Source organism: Lampris incognitus, chromosome 1 (assembly GCF_029633865.1).
Source record: "Lampris incognitus isolate fLamInc1 chromosome 1, fLamInc1.hap2, whole genome shotgun sequence".
Taxonomy (NCBI): Eukaryota; Metazoa; Chordata; class Actinopteri; order Lampriformes; family Lampridae; genus Lampris; species Lampris incognitus.
The window spans coordinates 109,041,579-109,063,243 of record NC_079211.1 but is presented as its reverse complement, the minus strand read 5'-3'; the positions used below and the strand labels follow the sequence as shown (position 1 = coordinate 109,063,243).

Sequence of the window (21,665 nt, the reverse complement as noted above, 5' to 3'; positions counted from 1 at the left end):
CCGTACCCCTCCACCTCTAAACCCCACCTTCCTGCTTTTCTATCTGTCTCTCCACTCGTCTTTGCTGGCTCATGAATATTCATGAAATTGTTATTTACATTGCTGGCTCCTGAAAGAGGTTGTGCACACAAAGGTGACAGCTGTCAAACTCAGGAGGCAGCTTTATGTGCATGCGTGTGTGTGTGCACGTGTGTGTGTGCACGTGTGTGTGTGCACGTGTGTGAGTTCGGATTTGGAGCATTTTTGGTTTTGCGATACAGTAACTGCCATGATGTCAATTCTTTGGGGTTTTTAATGTGGATGTGTGCACATATTTGTGCACGTATGTGGTTGTGTACACACATACCTGCGTGTGTGTGTGTTCGCATTTGTGTGCTCCTCATCTGTTCCTCTCCTCTGACGCGCTCTCTGTCTATCTTTTCTGTGGATGTCTCTCTCACTCTGGGAATGGCAACACTAGTTTGGGAATGCTTGATATGTAAATGTGTGTAGGTTATCCACGGTTGTTGCAGCACCTCCTGCCTGCAACCAGGAGGTGCTGCATGCACCCCTCTGCAGCAGGTGCAGCCGGTGCAGAGGAGTGCATGGCCCTCTGGTTGGAGAAGCTTGTTTTAAACCTGGAGATGTGCGTGTTTGTGTGTGTGTCCGTCTGGCTGTGAGTCTATTTGTTTGTGTGCATTTGGGTCTGGATCTGGATTGTGTCTGTAGGGACGCCCGACCACATGAGGCTGAGTCCTTACTGCAGTGGCCTGGGTTCGAATCCGGCTTGGGCCCTTTAGGGATGTCACGGTGGCGCAGTGGTTAGCGTGGTCGCCCCACAGCAAGAAGGTCCTGGGCTTGAACGCCAAGGTAGTCCAACTTTGGGGGTCATCCCAGGTCGTCCTCTGTGTGGAGTTTGCATGTTGTCCCCGTGTCTGCGTGGGTTTCCTCCCACAGTCCAAAAACACGTAGGTCAGGTGAATCGGCCATACTAAAATGGTCCCTAGGTGTGTGTGTGTGTGTGTGTGTTTGTGGGCCCTGTGATGGACTGGCGGCCTGTCCAGGGTGTCTCCCCGCCTGCTGCCCAGTGATTGCCAGGATAGGCTCCAGTGTCCCGTGACCCCAACTGGGATAGTGGCTCGGATAATGGACAGATGGGTCTGGATCCGTTTGTGTGCGTGCGTCTACGTGTGTCTCACCATTTACCACCTGGTTATCCCCGGAGTTGCAAAAAAGAGGTTCGAGTTTTTATTTACTTTTTTTTTCTTTCGTTTATTAAGCCTGCTGGGAAACAATTGAATATTACTGAGAAAGAGAAGGAAACTGTTTCCGTAGGGTTCCATAAATTTTCCATCCAGGGATCCAAATAACATTTTTCACTCTCTTGGCCGGGGACTCAGGCTTATAAAAATCACATTGTCTGTTTTTATAAGGGGAAGGGCCGCTGGAGACGAGCTGCCGTGGTTTCCCTTACACACCTCTCCCTTCTTCCTGCAGACCTGCTGAACTGCTGCACGCCGTTTCCAGGAGGGAACGTCTGGAAAAACAAACAAACTCGTTTTACGTCTTCAGTCACCAGATGATGCGATAGAACCTACTGATTGGTTTCAAAAGGCATCCACTTCAGGATCTATAAGAGGGGTTCGCTATAATAATAATAATAATAATAATAAATCAAACTTATATAGAGCTTTTCTAATAGATGCAGGGTTAGTCAAAGCTGGTCTCACCATTGGTCACCATTTTGTTTTTAATGTAGTTTCATTCCTTTTGGTAATTTTCCTGATTTGTTCCGGAGGGGGGGGTCGTCTTCTTCTTCTTCTCCTTCCTTCTTCCTCTTCTTCTTCTGCTAGTAGTTCACCTTCTTCTAGTATCTCATTTTCTTCTTCTTCTTCTTCTTTTTCTGCTAGTAGTTCACCTTCTTCTTCTAGTATCTCATTTTCTTCTTCTTGTTGTTGTTCTTGTTCTTTGTCTTCGTCTTCGTCGTGTAGTTTCGACTTGTTCCCTGTTTTTGAGGGGGCGCCACAGCGTATTTGATAGTTGCCATCGGTACCCTGTGAGGGCACAGCACCTATGGCGGTGGTGGTTAACCTGGGCCTCGACCGATCCGGTATGGTCTTGTTAATCCAAATACTGATTTGGTGAAATGTTACGCCAGATGCCCTTCCCGACATAACCAGTAACCCCATGGACGGGGCACAGGTAAAGCACCGGATATGCCATCCCAGTATTCATGGACTCGCGCCCATGCCTGTTGCCATCATTGTGGTAATTTTCCTGATTTACTCTGGAGGGTGCTTGTCTTGGAATTAGTCAGGCTGCTGGCCGTCAATAAAACTGTCACGAGGACAATAACGCTTGTTGTTAGAATATTTCCAAAATAAGTAAATAAGTTGGGTTTTCCTGGGAGGGCATGGAGTGGGTATGTCTTGTGTGTGTGGTGGCGTCCTTGGGTATACAATCTAGATATAATATAGACACATGATATGTTAACACACCTCTGTTCAGTGCACTGTATCCTCTCTGTTCTGTTCCAGCCAGCAGCACTCCTATTTTACCATCAATCAGCTTTAACATTCCCAACACCTCCTCCATGTATATTCCCGTCACTCACTGCTCTCTGATCTCCTTCTTCTCTCCTCCCTCTCTCTCTCCTCTCTCTCTCTCCTCTCTCTCTCTCTCTCTCTCTCTCATCTCTCTCTCTCTCTCTCTCCTCTCTCTCTCTCTCTCTCCTCTCTCTCTCTCTTCTCTCTCTCTCTCTCTCTCTCTCTCTCTCTCTCTCCTCTCTCTCTCTCTCTCTCTCTCTCTCTCACACACACACACACACACACACACACACACACACACACACACACACACACACACACACACACACACACACACCATCACTCTCCCAGCCTCTTCTCTACTCACTCGTCGCCGTGGACATCTGCACATCCCCTACAGGCTGGGAAATTGCTATTTCCTTAATAAATACATGTCTGTCTCTGTCCGCACGTCTGCATCCATCCACATCCCACTTTGAATAGCACCGGGTTTATTTTCCCGCAGACGGTATTCACCGTCTGTGTGTGTGTGTGTGTGTGTGTGTGTGTGTGTGTGTGTGTGTGTGTGTGTGTGTGTGTGTGTGTGTGTGTGTGTGTGCACGCATGTACCCACTTTGTATTTCCATTACCAGGAAAATAAGGCCAGTGCTCTACCAAAGAGTGTGTTGTCATCACTTTGCCACACACGCACAACTAAATGTGTGTGTGCATCCTTCCCTTGTGTTTGCAATCTGTATTTGTCCATTGTGCTCGTGCTACTTTTTTCTTTCCTTTTCCTTTCTTTCCTTTTCTTTGCAGCAGTTCTTCATCTTACATAATGATGTAGGCTCAGCAGAACGTGTTGGTACTCTGGCGGTCAGGGTGATGTGACAGGGTGATGTCTTCATAGTGGTTACACTCCTTACGTAACAGTGATCACACTCCTTACTGTGTAACTGTGGTTTTGCTCCTTACTGGTCACAGTGGTTACGCTCCTTACTGTGTAACAGTGGTTACACTCCTTATTGCTAACTGGTCACACCTTACTGTGTAACAGTGGTTACATTCCTTACTTTGTAATACTGTGTAACAGTGGTTACACTCCTTACTGTGTAATATTGTGTAACAGTGGTTACACTCCTTATTGGTAACAGTGGTTACATTCCTTTCTGTGTAACAGTGGTCACACTCCTTACTGTGTAACAGTGGTTACATTCCTTACTGTGTAATACTGTGTAACAGTGGTTACACTCCTTATTGGTAACAGTGGTTACGCTCCTTACTGTGTAACAGTGGTTACAGTCCTTATTGGTAACAGTGGTTACATTCCTTACTGTGTAATACTGTGTAACAGTGGTTACGCTCCTTACTGTGTAACAGTGGTTACACACCTTATTGGTAACAGTGGTTACATTCCTTACTGGTAACAGTGGTTACACGTTACACTCCTTACTGTGTAACAGTGGTTACATTCCTTACTGGTAACAGTGGTTACACTCCTTAATGTGGGCATCCTTCACTGACGGTTTACATGGTCATGCACTGATCACATTAAATCAGTAATTCCCCATTATGTGAGCTCCCCATGGGACACTTTGCTGAACTCTAACAAATAGGCTCTCCATCATCTACCCTTGTTTAAAATAACCTGCCATGTATATGTCACATAAAGCAGGCCTCTGTATTTCACGTCTCCTTATTTATAGCAATCATTTACTGGGATGGGGGCGCTGCTGGGAGGCAGTTTTCCCATTAGGTGCAATAAATCCTTGAATTTGAAATTAAATCTCATTTAGAACAGATTTTACTTCTCAGTGCCGTGGTGTGGCATTGACGGCGTGACTGCTTCCGTGATTGACCACCATGCTTCATGTTTGCTCGTTAATCAGTGTTAATTTGCCCAGCTAATCTCCCCATTAAGCTCAGCCAGAACATTAGCCTAGCAAATTAGCACGATGAATGGCCTATTATTCATAGGAGAATCTACACTTCTCTCCCCTCCCCTTTTTCTTTCATCTTTTTTTGCACTCCTCCTCCTCCGCCTCCCTCTCTCCTCTCTCTCTCCTCTTTTTTTTTTACATTTTCCCCTTCCCATCCTGCTTTCCTGTTGCTCCTGTCTCCATCTTTCTAGGCTGTGCCTTGTAATCCCTCTTCGCCTTTGCCTCTTCTCCAGTGATCCTGTCATTTGTTCTTTTCTCCTCCGACTGCTCTCTCTCTATTTCTCTGCTTCAACCAACACCTCCCACCCAACACACACACACACACACACACACACACACACACACCTCTTCCTGTTTCTCTTCCTGCTGTCTGCTAAATGACTCCATCCCCAGCAGAAATGAGAAAAATCACCATTGGCTCTTTATTAGATTGTGATGAGGAACTGGTCAGCTGAGACACTCTGCCCTTTCATGTTTTAGGATAGGGACTGGTTATCAATAAGATGTATTAGGGTGTACAGTTTAATATTACAGTATAACTGCATTTATAGTTATTAAGTTATACTTGATATAAATATAGCATAGAGGCAGAATAATTGCACAAAGGTGAACTCACAAAGGTGGCTACAATAGCTGTTGGCTATAGTAGCCAATAGCTTTTTTAGCTGTGTACAGCAATAGTGCATGATTATATAAGCATGTAATGAGCATATCATAACACTATTGCAAGCATCAAGCATTATATAAGCATAAGCTTCCGGTGTGGGACGATGGCTGCGCGAATTCACGTTTACAGCGGCCTCACCCAGTACCGGTGTGGGAAGATGGCAACATGAAATTATGTTTGCGGCAGCCTCACCCAGTATCGTCCATGCAGTGTCTTTGTCCACATCTGCGTCTAAGTTTGTGTCTTCATTTGATGGCCGAGAGAGCTGGCGCTGGATCGGCTGGGAGAGCTTGGTTTGCTGCGTATTTTGGGCCCAGGGACCACGACCCGGCCGGGAGCTGCATCTGAACAGGAAACATCGAGGGCGGTCTGACAGGACACGGAAGCGGGGCAGGCTAAGCTAACTGCTAGCCCATGCAGACCGGCAGTTCCGACAGTCATCCTGGCGTTCGCATACCTGGACAGGGAATTTAAAAAAAAAATTTTTTTTGTGTGTTTTGTCTTTGTGTTGCACTGCTGTGGGCTGGGGTATGTCATTTCACTTTATGTGTGCAAGTGCAGGAAACAAAATGACAAATAAATGTTCCTGATCCCTGATTCCTGAAAAGTGGCTTCTTCAGTGCCTTCTACTGTATGTAGTACTAATACACAGTATATGTCTAAATGGATGAAGGACTTTTACAGTAAGTCTGACTGTGTATAGCACGGTGAGAGGTTACATGTGGAGCAGATGTCTAATGGAGGACCTCTACATTTGTTTCATCTGTGTGTATACCACCACTACAGTACAGACTGGGGATGAACACGTGCAGCTTTACTTTACAGTGGTGCCATACGGGTCACGAGTGGGACTGCGAATTTATGTTGCCAGAAAATGATGTGAGCTTTGCTGGTGCAGCAAAGAAGCTCAGCGGAGAAACAAAGTTATCACTGTTGCCTCGGGTCTATTTTAAACATCCCTTTCTCCTCCTCCATAAAACCCCCTCCATTCTAATCTTAGCAGGGCTTAGCAGAGAGCACCCCAGTTCTCACACACACACACACACACACACACAGGTTGTGAAAGAGAAGGAGGGAGGAAAAAAGAGAAGTAGGAGGGATAGGAAGGTAAAAAGCATCATCATCATCATTATCATCATCATTCTGCTTCAATTTAATGGCCTCTTCTTTCTACACAAATGCCTCTTCTACTGGCTGCTCCCGTTAGGGGGCGCCACAGCAGATCATCCGATTCCATCGCTTCCTGTCCTCTGCATCTTCCTCTGTCACCAGCCACCTGCATGTCCTCTCTCACCACATCCATAAACCTCCTCTTCCTCTTTTCCTCTTCCCTGGCCGCTCCATATTCAGCATCCTTCTTCCAATATACCCAGCATCTCTCCTCCACACATGTCAAAACCATCTCAATCTTGCCTCTCTTGCTTTGTCCCCAAACCATCCAACCTGAGCTGTCTCTCTAATATACTCATTCCTAATCCTGTCCTTCTTCATCACTCCCAGTGAAAATCTTAGCATCTTCAACTCTGCCACCTCCAGCTCCACCTCCTGTCTTTTCATCAGTGCCACTATCTCCAAATCATATAACATAGCTGGTCTCACTACCATCTTGTAAACCGTCCCTTTAACTCTTGCTGGTTCCCTTCTGTCACAAATCACTCCTGACACTCTTCTCCACCCACTCCACCCTGCCTGCACCCTCTTCTTCACCACTCTCCTGCACTCCCCGTTACTTTGAACAGTTGACACCAAGTATTTAAACTCATATGCCTTCATCACCTCTACTCCTATCATCCTCACCATTCCACTGTCCTCCCTCTCATTCACGCATATGTATTCCGTCTTGCTCCTACTGACTTTCATTCCTCTTCTCTCCAGTGCATACCTCCACCTCTCCAGGCTCTCCTCAACCTGCACCCTACTCTCACTACAGATCACAATGTCCTCCCCGAACATCATAGTCCACGGAGACTCCTGCCTGATCTTGTCCGTCAACCTGTCCATCATCATTGCAAACAAGAAAGGGCTCAGAGCCGATCCTTGATGTAATCCCACCTCCACCTTGAACCCATCCGTCATTCCAACTGCACCCCTCACCACTATCACACTTCCCTCATACATATCCTGCACCACTCCTACATACTTCTCTGCAACTCCCGACTTCCTCATACAATACCACACCTCCTCTCTTGGCACCCTGTCATATGCTTTCTCTAAATCCACAAAGACACAATGTAACTCCTTCTGACCTTCTCTATACTTCTCCATCAACATTCTCAAAGCAAACATCACATCTGTGGTGCTCTTTCATGGCATGATACCATACTGTTGCTCGCTAATCGTCACCTCTCCTCTTAACCTAGCTTCTATTACTCTTTCCCATATCTTCATGCTGTGGCTGATCAACTTTATACCTCTGTAGTTGCTACAGTTCTGCACATCGCCCTTATTCTTGAAAATCTGTACCAGTATGATTCTTTTCCACTTCTCAGGCATCCTCTCACTTTCCAAGATTGTGTTAAACAATCTAGTTAAAAACCCCACTGCCATCTCTCCAAAACATCTCCATGCCTCCACAGGTATGTCCTCTGGACAAACCGCCTTTCCACTCACCATCTTCCTCATAGTTTCCCTCACTTCCACCACACTTCCTGATTTGTTATCCCCACATCATCCAACCTTCTCTCTCATTTTCTTTATTCATCAGCCCCTCAAAGTACTCCTTCCAACTTCTCAAGGCACTTCCCTCACTTGTCAGCACATTGCCATCTCTATCTTTCATTACCCTAACCTGCTGCACATCCTTCCCAGCTTGTTCCCTCTGTCTAGCCAATTGGTACAAGTCCCTTTCTTCTTTCTTCCTTAGTGTCCAACCTCTCACACAACTCACCATACACCTTTTCCTTTGCCTTCACCACCTCTCTCTTCACCTTACACCACATCTCCTTGTATTCCTGTCTTCTTTCTTCATCTCTGTGATTATCCCATTTCTTCTCTGCCAGCTTTTTCCTCTGTATACTTTCCTGTACTTCCTCATTCCACCACCAACTCTCTTTCTCTTCCTTCCTCTGTCTAGATGGCATGCCAAGTACCTTCCTAGTACCAAGTACCTCCCTCACTATTTCTGCAGTAGTCAAGTCAAGTCAATTTTATTTGTATAGCCCTTTATCACAAATTACATATTTGTCTCAGTGGGCTTAGTTGTTCAGCCATCTAGCAACTCTTCACTACCACCCAGTGCCTGTCTCTTAGCCCCTCCCTGAACTCCGACACAACAGTCTTCCTTCTTCAACTTCCACCATTTGATCCTTGGCTGTGACTTCGTTCTCTTCCTCTTCTTGATCTCCAAAGTCATCCTACAGACCACCACCCGATGCTACCTAGCTACGTTCTCCCCTGTCACCACCTTGCAGTCCCCAATCTCTTTCAGATTGTACCTCCTACATGTATAGTCCACCTGTTTGCACCTTCCCCCACTCTTGTACGTCACCCTGTGTTCCTCCCTCTTCTTGAAATATGTATTCACCACAGCCGTTTCCATCCTTTTCGCAAAATCCACCGCCATCTGTCCTTCCACATTCCTCTCTTTGACACCATACCTACCCATCACCTCCTCATCACCTCTGTTCCCTTCACCAACATGCCCATTGAAGTTCGCTCCAATCACGACTCTCTCCTCCTTGGGTACCCTCTCCACCACTTCATCCAACTCACTCCAGAATTCTTCTTTCTCTTTCATCAAACACCCAACTTGCAGGGCAGATGCACTGACCATGTTCATCAACACACCTTCGATTTCCCGCTTCATCCTCATCACTCTGCCTGACGCTCTTTTCACCTCCAACACACTCTTGAAATACTCTTCCTTCAGAGTTACCCCTAGCCCATTTCTCCTCCCACCCACACCATGTTAATGTGTTTGAGCCCACCTCTGATGCTCCTGGCCTTACTCCCCTTCCACCTGCTCTCTTGCACACACAGTATGCCTACCTTCCTTCTCTCCATCATATCAGCCAGGTCTCTCCCTTTACCACACTTTCACATTCCTACCCTTCCCCCTCTCCCACTGCTTCTGCACATGCCTTCGCCCTCTCCTCCTCCTTCACCCAACAGTAGCATCATTTCCACTGGCACCCTGCTGGCCAACAGTACTGGTGGCGGTCGCTGGTAACCTGGGCCTTGACCGATCCGGTATGGAAATTGTTTTATGATCTGCTTACTTGATTTGGCAAAGATTTTACACGGGATGCCCTTCCTGACACAACCCTCCCCATTTATCTGGCTTGGGACTGGCACTGGCTTGTACATCCTCAGTGGCTGGGGTTTTCTACACAACACAAACACACAAAGCACTTTGCTCTTAATGCCTGACAGTAAAACAATGCCCATAGCAGCTCAGCATTACAGTCTCTTTCTTATGTATTTATTCTCGCTCCTCTTTTTCATTCTTTCCCCCTCCTCCCTTTCTCTTTTTATGTCAACTGTTTCCCTTGCACATGCTCTATCTTGCTGCCTATCTCCTAATTAGTATTAATTAAGTGTCCAGTTCTGTCATCTAATGAATTAAAGTAGCCATCTTGTGATTAGTTAACGAACATCCTGGCAGAGGGCCACATTTTTATCTGCCCGTGCAATACGATACACACTGATACCTTACACACACACACACACACACACACACACACACACACACACACACACACACACACACACACACACACACACACTCACTTTCTACTGGATGCTTGCTAAAATACTACTGCACTGTGGCTCTAACGCCAAGAGGAGAAACAAAACCATTCTGGGCCATTGCAAGGTACTTTTCCATGTTTAGGGTTGATTTTCTTTCAGTTTTCATTGAGGTGTAGTAGGACAGATGCCGATGGACTATATGAAGGTGAACTCTGCAATAACTACAGCTGCATTACAGGAGAAACACATCCGGGAGGTTTTACAAGTCTATCAGCTTATACAGTCGGTCCTTTCCTCCTTTTTTCCCTTATTCCCCTTTTTCTCCCAAATTGTACCTGTCCAATTCCGAGCCATCCCGGTCGCTGCCCCACCCCCCACCGCTGATCCGGGGAGGGCTGCAGACTACCACATGCCTCCTGCGATACATGTGGCATCCCCAGCCGCTTCTTTTCACCTGACAGTGGGGAGTTTCACCAGGGGGATGTAGCATGTGGAAGGATCACGCTATTCCCCCAAGTCCCCCCCCCCCGAACAGGCGCCCTGACAGACCAGAGGAGGCGCTAGTGCGGCAACCAGGATACATACCCACATCTGGCTCCCCACCCGCAGACATGGCCAATTGTGTCTGTGGGGACGCCCGGCCAAGCCGGAGGCAACACGGGGACTCCAACTGGTGACAGTCCGTCCTTTCCTAGCAGGCCGTGTGCTTTTACTTGTATCAAGTGAACCAAATTACTGAGGGTCCTTTTATCCGTGTCCATATCGATTGCAACTGGTTAGCGATAGCAGCTTGGTCACACAGATTGGGTTTTACCTAATGGTGAAACACACACACACGCACACACACACACACACACACACACACACACACACACACACACACACACACACACATCACAAAGACTTCATGTGAGCATGTGTGGTGTACGAGCTCATGCACATCCTTATAAAAGTGTACAAACACAGTACAAGCTTGCACATATTGCCTACGCCAGAGTCTCACATGGAGTGTCACGTTGCTGCTGGACCTCTGGCCACTGCTCATTAGCATTTCCTGTACCGGTGTCACCGACTGCCTGCAGAGAAAGGAAGGAAAATTAGAGAGAGAGGCAAAGAAATTCAGAGGGATAAAAAGAAGGACAGAGAGAGAGGGAGAGGGAGCGAGAGAGAGATATTTTTTTTGGACTTTGTTGTCACTTAAATTTGTATTGAATGTTTCAAAAAGAACAGTAATGGGAAGGCTAGTGGTACACTGTTTCAACAAGCTTCACCCCTTCAGGGTCCTGACTTCATTAGACATGGCATAAAAAAAAGTAAAATATAAAATTAGTAAAGACAAGTATGCATATGGAAGTAAGAAACTCAGTCTGTAATGAGAAGCAAAGGGAGCGGGCCACAGTCACTGAGGGTTCTTGGTTATTCTTGAGATCTAAGCAAGACCTCCATCAGGCTTTACAAGAGTCCAAAAAAGATCCCAAGGGGTAGTCCCATCTTCCATGTTGCCCTTTAACCTGTTGAGCATAGACTCGTAGGATGCAGTCTCAGTCATTGCATTCATCCAATCGTTCAGATATGGAGATTTAGCTGTTGTCCAATGTCTCGAGATAATTCTGGAAGCTGTGACCAAACCCACCATAATAACAGAAAAAACACCTTTTGATATATTTGCTGTCTGAGATCTGCCCCCTAATAGACATAAAGCAGGAGTCAGACATAAAGCAGGAGTCATTACAGAGCCAGACCAGCTACTCAGGACCTCCACCACTTTAACCCAGAATGGCTTAAAAAAAAAAAAACTACTTTAATACAAAAAAAAAACCTTATTTTAATACATTTACAGTGGCTTTGAAACGGACAGAAATCACATTATCTGAAAACATCACTAAACGTTAATTCATCATTCATCGCTGAACAAATGACATCATTATGCCGCCACTGATCTACAAACACAACCATGCTACTCATTAATTTATGAAATTTAAAAGCAATTAAAACTCTGTTTTTTATGAGAGAGGTGAACACAGGGACTACTTCTGCACAGTTTCCCTTCTGTCTTGTTCTTTCTGCTGATATATATTGACAGTTTAGCTTCGCCAGCAAGCAAGTTTATAAGTTCCCACTTTGTTGCATTATTTATTTATTTATTTATTGTGTCCTGCTCTGAAAATAAAAGCAGTTTTAGACCACACTTCATTAAAGGAAGTACACAAACAATCTAAAATACCAAAAAGTTCCCTAAGTCTTCTGCAGTCTAAAAAACACTGAAAAACAGAGAGGGAGAGAGAGGGGGGTGGGGTGGGGGGGCTGTATAGAGCTGTAGCACTAGGATTCCAAGCGTGACTTCATGATTTATAAGCTAAATAGAACAGCATGAAGGTCAAGTCAAAGCAGACTTGTATTAGACTTGTATTAGACTTATATTAGACTTAGACACATATTAGACTTGTATTAGACTTAGACTCGTATTAGACATGTATTAGACTTGTATTAGACTTAGACTCATGTTAGACTTGTATTAGACTTAGACTCGTATTAGACTTGTATTAGACTTAGACTTGAATTAGACATGTATTAGACTTGTATTAGACTTAGACTTGTATTAGACTTGTATTAAACTTAGACTTGTATTAGACTCATATTAGACTTGTATTAGACTTAGACTTGTATTAGACTTGTATTAAACTTAGACTTGTATTAAACTTAGACTTGTATTAGAATTAGACTCATTTTAGACTTGTATTAGACTTAGACTTGTATTAGACTCATATTAGACTTGTATTAGACTTAGACTTGTATTAGACTCATATTAGACTTGTATTAGACTTAGACTTGTATTAGACATGCATTAGGCTTGTATTAGACTTATGCTTGTATTAAGCTTGGATTAAATGTAGACTTCTATTAGACTTAGACTCGTATTAGACTTATATTAGACTTGTATTAGACTTGGACTTGTATAAGACTTGTATTAGACTCGTATTATACTTGTTTTAGACTTATATTAGACTTAGATATCTATTAGACTTGTCTTAGACTTAGTCTTGTATTACTTAGTCTTGTGTTAGACTTGTATTAGACTTAGACTTGCATTAGACTTAGTCTTGTATTAGACTTAGTCTTGTATTAGGCTTGTATTAGACTTAGTCTTGTATTAGACTTGCATTAAACTTAGTCTTGTATTTGACTTAGTCTTGTATTAGACTTGTATTAACTTGTATTAGGCACATGACCAGTAGGAGCATGGTAGAAAATGACATTTTAACTAAAGGATCACACTGCTTAGTACACCTCTTTCTCTCTCTCTCTTCCTGTGTGTGTGTGTGTGTGTGTGTGTGTGTGTGTGTGTGTGTGTGTGTGTGTGTGTGTGTGTGTGTGTGTGCATGCATGCGTGTGTGGCACTGTTATTATTATTTTTTTGTACATTTTAGGAGATAAATTCTAGCGCCAAAATACCTACTGATATATCCCAACTCCAGTGGAGAAGAGAGGTAGATGAGTGCAAATGAAAAAGAAAGAATAAACCACACACACACACACACACACACACACACACACACACACACACACACACACTGTCAGTCAGTCAACCTGAAAACAAAGACATGCACACAAATATATGCAAACACACGTACGTGCAAACACAGTGTCAATGCGGGGATGAAGACATGCCCACGAAACCCCCCCCCACACACACACACACAATGACACAATCACATAGATAGGCAGTAGCAGGCAAATTACAGACAAAGACAGAGAAAGCCAAGACGTCAGATAGCCACCTATCCAGAACTCAGCCAACCAGCCTACTTGTCAGCCACAGGCATTCATTAACAGTCAATCAGTCATCCAGCCAGCCAGCCAGACAGCCATCCAAGCAATCCAGCTACTGGCTGGATTGCTTGGATGCTGGCAGAAAAGTCAAACTTGTTTTTTAACTGTTATTTAACGGGAAAAAAATCCAGCTTGAAATTAAAAATGTCTCATAAAAGTGTCCCTGTAAAGACGGGCAGCAGCTCATTCAAGATAGCTGCAGACAGACCTTCTAACAAAACACAAATAACAAAGGAACCGGAACCCAATGTAGTTTTCCTTGTAAACACACTCGGATTTATTTACATTCAGACTTTCTCACCAGAACACAGTGTGCGTGCGTGCGTGCGTGCGTGTGTCCTTGAAGCCTAATAAAACATGCTCCATACATTGCCTACCTGCATTTTGTGCTATTTCTGCCATTTCGAAAGGGCATTATTTGCGACAGACGATGCTCTTCTTCTGTAACTTTCATTTCTGTCAGATTGCCACGTCACATCAGCTCGCCACTGCCACCAACTGTCAAACTCTGTGTAACCAAGTGAAAAGAGCGCAAAACCTCAATCACCTCTCGTTTGACTGACATCGTGTCTTTCAGGAAAATACACTTTCACTTGGTTAGCTTAACAACAGGCAATTTGTCATGTGACGTAATAGCAAGATGTTTTCAGACAAGGTAATTTCATAAAAAGTTAATGATCGTATACCCAGCTAATGCCAGCTGCTGTTTGTAAATTAGCCCATTTCGTGTTGTTGCTATGTTAATTCTTTTCATGACCAAACTGTATATTAAACTTCAGAATGGATAAACGTCAGGACCCCCCCCCCGCGTATGTTAGAAGAACATGTGATACAAACAATGCAGAGACGCACTGCTCTGTAGCACCACCAGTGGATAAATTATGTCAGTCATCTTTAAGTTAAAATAAATATGGCACTTAAAAAAAAATCCACCCAAAAATATAGCTCCTCCTCATTAACTATTTTTCCATGTTAATGCATCATAATTTACATTGCAATACATATTACCTAGTTTTTGGGCGATAAATGAATCAAACTAGTCAACAACTTTTGATCTTTGAAAGTTGAGATCGTCATTTCAGGGATTCAGTCTTAATTTAGTGTGTTGCGCAATATTGGCAGGAGGCCTCAATGCCCCACTTTCGCTGGCAGATTTCCTGTCCAGGGTATCTCTCCGCCTGCCACCCAATGACTGCTGGGATGGATAGGCTCCAGCATCCCTGTGACCCTGAGAGCAGGATAAGCGGTTCGGAGAATGGATGGATGGATATCTTATAGCGCCTTGTGGTCCAAGATGGGAACTGCAATAAGCGCCAATAGAGGCCCATTGGGGCAGAAATGAGTCTGCCCCACTCCCGTACTCTGCAGCCCTCTACCGTTTTCTTGAGTTAGTCTGCTCATTTAGACTACTGCAGAAATGGCAGCCAGCATTGTTTCACCTGCTGTGTCTAACAGTGTAGAGTTTATTTTAAAAAAAACAAAACAATTTGAATGATACAATTACAATACAAGTTAGTAGTTAAGCAGCTTGGCTCTGATAGACCAGACATTAACATTACTCAGTGAACACAGGACAAAGGGAAAAAATACAACAGGACATTTTCATGAACATGGTATGAAAAGAAAGCATGGCTATGTGATTGCTCAACACGGAATACAGTATTCTGTTTTCTGTGCCTATTGGTCCGCTGATTTGTAGCAGGGTCAGGAAAGGGGGATATATAGACTAAAACAGGGCTAGTTGGTTTGAAGCACTTTTCAGAACGGGCTAAGAAACACGAGTCATGAGACTAGCTGTGCTTGGTCAAGCTAACAATAGCAGCACAGCTTGACCAGAGCTACCACGAGAGAGTGCGGAATCACAATAAGGAGGTGGACAAAAACTGGCACATTCTGTCAGAGCTTATGAACTGCGTAAAATTCTGTGGAGCATTTGAACTAGCCCTTAGAGGACACGACGAGACCGAGTCATGCAATAACCCTGGCGTCTTCCGAGGCCTCGTGGATTTAGTTTTGTCGTTGGATACTGAGGTGCAGGAGCACATCGAAAAGGTAGCAGTTTTCAAAGGTACGTCCGAAAGTATCCAGAACGAGCTACTCGACTGCATGATAGATGTAATGCAACCGTCATGTCCTTCTCATAATTATGAAAAATTGGAGTATAAGCTATTTCCAGACATTGCTTTAGCTTATCATGGGTGGTTTTTGTCGCCCGGGTTAAAGGATGGCCTATTGTTCATCTTTGCAATGTGTTGGCTACTGCAGCGTTGTACTGTCTATTCTCTAATATAGTAATTATTATACTTAATCAATATAAATATTTAATTATTAAAATAACGATATCAAAAGTGGGCGTGGCTAACGATTCAAGAGCTCGAGCCAGTGTCCGCCCCGCTGGTATTTATGGCCACGGGCCGCTACTGATTGAAACACGGCAAGGAGTGTGAATGAGACCGCTATATATGGCTGAGATGTGGCGTTGCATAAGAAGTGAAGAGAGATGGACAAGCTGGAGAGAAGAGGTGGATACTACAACTCAAGGATGAAGAGAGTGAGCACGTTTGACATGAAGGGAAAGAGACAGGTAGGGAGAGAGGGATGGGAGGAGTGGAGGCTGGAGTGTACGAGACTTATGTAAGGAGGCCGCATACGGCAGGAGAACGGGGACAGAAGGGGGAAGAGGTTCAGAGAAGGAATAGAAAGTCTGTGCGATTGTTCCAGCGTTTACTTGAGTTCATATATATAGAGAGAGAGAGAACCGGGGAGTGAAAAGCGAGACCATTTCCCCTCGTTTGTACATTTATGAAAAGTGGATAAACCAAGAGAGTGATGGAGAGATACAGCTATTGTGATGAGTCAGACTTGCCGTAGGTTCAGCAGTAGTAAATTGTTGCACCACCCACATCCACCTAACAAAGAACATCTATACGTGTATTATGACCTCTGCACAGTGGTCACATAATGCACGTGTGCTTTCTGAAAAGCTTTCTCTACATAGTGTACATTTATAAGAAATAGAGAAACAGGACCACACAAAGCATCGACTCTGGGTACATGGGGTGCCATAGCGCCCAATAAAGCAGGAGTTGCAATGGTTTATGGGAGTTGTGGATGTGGAAGGAACATTTTGGCCAGTCCATCGGATTGCTTGATTGGAACAGTGCTCTCTCTGTGGCTTCGCCTCCCCTGAAACAAAGGGTAGGGTAAAGATAGGGTAAAGTGACCTCTTCCTCTCTTTTCTTACTCACTGCTCCTCTTTCTTCAACCCCCGGAGGTTGCTGCTGTTGTCGGGGGTTACGGTGAGGAAAAAGAGAGGAGTGGGGGGGAGAGGAGGGTAAAATTAAACTATCTAGAATAAGTTGGTTTGAGAGGACGCTGGCCTGTGAAAGCCATTTGTTTTTGTTTTGTTCTTTTGTGACCTCTTCCTCTCCTTTCTTACTCACTGCTCCTGTTTCTTCAACCCCCGGAAGTTGCTGCTGTTGTCGGGGGTTACGGGGAGGAAAAAGGGAGGAGTGGGGGGGGGGGGAGAGCGAGAAGGCTGTTGTGATTAAGAAGGTCATCAAGAGGAGCAAGGAATGGACAGCAGATACAGGATGTGGCGTGTTGGCAGTGCAGTGTGTGAACGACTGGTTGGCTGCGAATGACCGTCTTTTCGAGGTCAGCACAGTGGAGATCCCTGCAGGGGTGACCTCTCCATTTTCCAGCATGTCACGTGTTGGCAGGCACACACACACACACCTGTGCAGCATCATGTAAGAATGCTGTAAGTGGATGTAAGTATTGTGGGAGTAGGCTTAAGTTAGTCTTGGCTTGGAGGTGTTGGTGTTGGCGTTGCAGCTGATGGCCTCAGCGTCACAAGCAGTGCAACACAATACCCACGAAAAACTTCTGTTTACTCACGCAAGACCTGCTTGGAGCAGAATACACTCTCTCAGCAATGGCTCGTTCCCCAGCTTCACATTTCTTTTCCTGGGGACAATTCTATGCACGCTGCAGCTACAGATGACCACAGTCTGCAACGGGGCAATTAGAAGTCTGGTGAATTGTTCCGTGGCGACTCGACCGGGGTTGTTAAAGGTCCCCAGACGCTGCAATTTCGGTCATCCCTAGCACCGTCTCGGACGAGTTTTTCATGTCCCAGACAGATTGTTCGCTGTGAGTTATGGTCGGCTGTCTTGGCTCATTCGGTGTGACAGGGTTAAGGACAGCTGAGTCCGGCAGAGTTGCAGGAGTGTCAGAACACGTGGGCCGTGGCAGTGCCGTGTGGCAGGAGACAGGACCATACAAACAGCAGCTACCGCACCATCATGGTGACATGATCAGCGACCAGCAGGAGCATGGTAGAAAATGACATGTTTAACTAAAGGATCACACGGCTTAGTACAGTCTCTCTCTCTCTCTCTCTCTCTCTCTCTCTCTCTCTCTCTCTCTCTCTCTCTCTCTCTCTCTCTCTTCCTCTGTGTGTGTGTGTGTGTGTGTGTGTGTCGCTGTCAGGGAATCGATGAAAGTCATCTGGTAAAATAAGCTGGTCTAAAATAGCCATGTGCAGACAGTTTAGCTGAAATGGCAGGAGATATTATTGTACATCAAGCTCACTTTAGAGAATTGCCGGCCCGTGTTGTCTCTTCATTTTAGGGTTCTGTCAAGGCAAAAATTGCTGTCATTAATGCAATTGCCTGTTTTTCTCCACGACACAAAATGTCCTCGGATTGCCTTTTCGTGGCGGACACGGTCGGCTTGTCATCGGCTGACGTAGATTGTATCATCAGTCTGACAAAGGGCATGTACCAGGACTTAATACTTTTTTTTATGAGGGGCCGTACAAGCCATATATATGAGAGGGCCAGACTATATTGAAGCGAATTCGGGGGGCATCCGGGAACCGCCGCAGCCGGGAAGCGAACCCGTGTCTCCCGCACCACGGGCGACTACATTAACCAGTCGACTAAAGGGTCCGACTCGTGATCCTAGTCAGGGGTTAAAGTGGGATTTGGTAAGTGGGGGATCTCTGTATTAGAGAGGTGGGCAAACGTGCGGGAGTGATAGGTAGCTAGCTAACGTTAGGCTAGCTGACCACTGGTCCAGTAGTCCCGACGTTAGCATTGTTAGCTAATAATAGCTACCGGTAGCTAACGTTTGCTAGCTAGTTAGTTATTTGAATGAAAATATTGCATGGCCAGAGCTAAGATTGGACAAACATAACTAGCTAGCTACCGGTAACGGTACCGGACGCTACCGATAGTTAGCTTGCCTAGCAGCATTAGAACAACTAGCCAGCAACGTCAGCAACTAGCTAGCAACGTTACCGGGTGGAAGATAGCTAGTTAGCTAGCTAGCTAACGTTACGTTCGCTAACGTTAGTTGCTTGAATGAAAACCACAGCAGAGGTAGACAAAACTATTGGAAATACTATTGGAAATACATTGAAGATACTCACTCTTTATGCCCCCCAATCCAGGATAATAGTGCAGGTAGCAGGTTGACGCTCTCTCGAGTCTTGTCTGCCTGGTGCGGTGAACTGACCCTGACCCGTGAGTGTGAAGCCAGTCTCTTTTGATGTCAAGTCTGGTGAAGCCAGACAGCAGGCAGGTGCGGGTCACGTGAGGACGCGATATCATTCAAACTTTTAGAAAAAGTATAGTATAGAAATAGAAGAACGACTTTATTTGCGATTTATTTTGTAATGCTTGTGAATTGGCTGCATCATGTTTTTTGTTTTAAATTTTACTGTGACAAAAAGGTTGAAATTACTCCTGTCTACAGAGTGCCGGATCTCAGCTCCGGTTGATTTGGGGGAGGAGGGGAAGTGCCGGTGTCGGGATCCGGGTAGCTCCGGCCCACTTTAATCACTGATCCTAGTCATCCGTAGTTGTTACACTACCCCCCTCCGTCGGGAAGCACGTCCCTGCGCTTCCGCATACCAGCTCCCTCACGCCTCTGGGCGCACGCGCTTACGATGGCCCCACGGTATCACCGTCCCACCTCTGACACCAACGTAGCGAATTCAGGGGGCAGCCAGGAACCGCCGGAGCTGGGACACAAACCTGGGTCTTCTGCACCACAGGTGACTATGTTAACCAATCGACTTAAGGGTCCGACCCGTTAGCCAAGGGATAGCGAGTCTAGTCATCCATGGTCATTACAATATTATGGCTTGTAGGGTAGCGTAGCGGTCTATTCCGTTGCCTACCAACACGGGGATCTTAAGTTCGAATCCCCGTGTTACCTCCAGCTTGGTCGGACGTCCCCATAGACACAATTGGCTGTGTCTGCGAGTGGGAAACCGGATGTGGGTACGTGTCCTGGTCGCTGCACTAGTGCCCCCTCTGGTCGGTTGGGGTGCCAGTTCAGGGATGGGCTGGGGGAAATAGTGTGATCCTCCCATGCGGTACGTCCCTCTGGTAAAACTCCTCACTGTCAGGTGAAAAGAAGCAGCTGGCGACTCCACATGTATGGGAGGAGGCATGCTGTAGTTTGCAGCCCAGCCTGGATCGGCAGAAGGGGTGGAGCAGCGACCGGGACGGCTCGGAAGAGTGGGTTAATTGGCAATGTACAATTGGGGAGAAAAAGTGGGGGTGAAAACCCTAGCCAGAAATTATGGCTTGTACGGCCACTCATACCTTCATACAATGTGATATGCAATGAGCACGCAAGATGTTGGAGGTCACAGTGTGTGGCCGCCCTGTAGGATGTGGGGCTGCTTGTTAGTCGCTTCCCAAGCCCAAAGTGCCCCGAGCCCACATCTGTCGTTATTAGCAGCCATCCCAATGCCATCTATCTCTGATATGAACTCTGTCTGCGGTGTCTGCGGTCTCTGTGAGATACAGGGACTGACCTTCGATTCTTGGTTAGAACTGCCGAATACGCTGAAAAAGGCACGGAAAGTATGTGTTATTATTATTTTTGTGTATTTATTTTGAAATGTGTTCCAAAGAGCCGGTTCTCAGAGCGTTGATGGGCAAATGTTGCGTCAGCAGTGTGCTGGATTTGGAAGGCTAAGCCAATCCGAGAGGAGCGATGATGTGGAGGAGGGAGGAGCACTTATCACACTGCTGCACCTGGCCCCGGAGAGACGGGCCTGGACAGAGACGTCTGTCACACACACACACACACACACACACACACACACACACACACACACACACACACACACACACAGATATAGAGGCGCACATACTTGCTGGGTGAATACCATCACGCACGCTCACGCGTGAGACAGCGGAGCTCATTTCCATAAGCAGCAGGGTGTATTTGTATATTCATTTCTCTTTGGCTCTTAAAGGTCATTGGGCTGGACAATGACTGTGCTGTCATTCCCTTCACTTCCCTCTGCCACTCCTCTGTCACTCCCCTCTGCCCGTCTGTCCATTTCTGTTTCTCTGTCCTTTCTCTACCTTTTGTCTTTCTGTTCTTTGCCCGTCTCGCTTTCTCAAGCTGCCTAGTTTTGCGGTCGTTCTTTACTCTGTGTGTGTGTGTGTGTGTGTGTGTGTGTGTGTGTGTGTGTGTGTGTGTGTGTGTGTGTGTGTGTGTGTGTGTGTCTGTAGTGTTGTGCTGTATGTGTGTGCTGTTGATACACCTGTGTGTGTGTGTGTGTGTGTGTGTGTGTGTGTGCACGAGTGTGCGTGTGTGTGTCTGCTGGTGTTGTGCCATATGTATGTGCTGTCTGCACACCTTCTGTGTGTGTGTTTGTGTGTCTGTAGTGTTGTGCTGTATTTGTGTGCTGTCGACACACCTGTGTGTGTGTGTCTGTAGTGTTGTGCTGTATGTGTGTGCTGTCGATACACCTGTGTGTGTGTGTGTGTGTGTGTGTGTCTGTAGTGTTGTGCTGTATGTGTGTGCTGTCGATACACCTGTGTGTGTGTGTGTGTGAATGTGTGTGTGCGTGTGTGTGTGTGTGTCTGCTGGTGTTGTGTCATATGTATGTGCTGTCTGCACACCTTCTGTGTGTGTGTGTGAGTGTGTGTGGTATATGTGTGTGGTGTCGACACACCTGTCTGTGTGTGTGTGGTGGTGTATCCATCCATGCCCTACTTT

General features: G+C 45.8%; 1 protein-coding gene and 1 long non-coding RNA gene across 2 annotated transcripts in view; one reads left to right on the top strand and one right to left on the bottom strand.

The window, feature by feature from the left end:
- The window catches only part of si:dkey-215k6.1 (transmembrane protein 132D), a 450,750-nt gene that overhangs the window by 23,477 nt on the left and 405,608 nt on the right, over positions 1–21,665 (top strand). The gene's annotated exons all lie outside the window — the stretch shown is intronic.
- On the bottom strand, positions 10,560–14,031 carry LOC130117582 (uncharacterized). The gene is made up of 3 exons (XR_008810696.1): positions 14,009–14,031; positions 10,804–10,876; positions 10,560–10,614 (listed from the first exon to the last, which is right to left on the bottom strand). It is a non-coding gene; the product is annotated as an uncharacterized LOC130117582 (long non-coding RNA).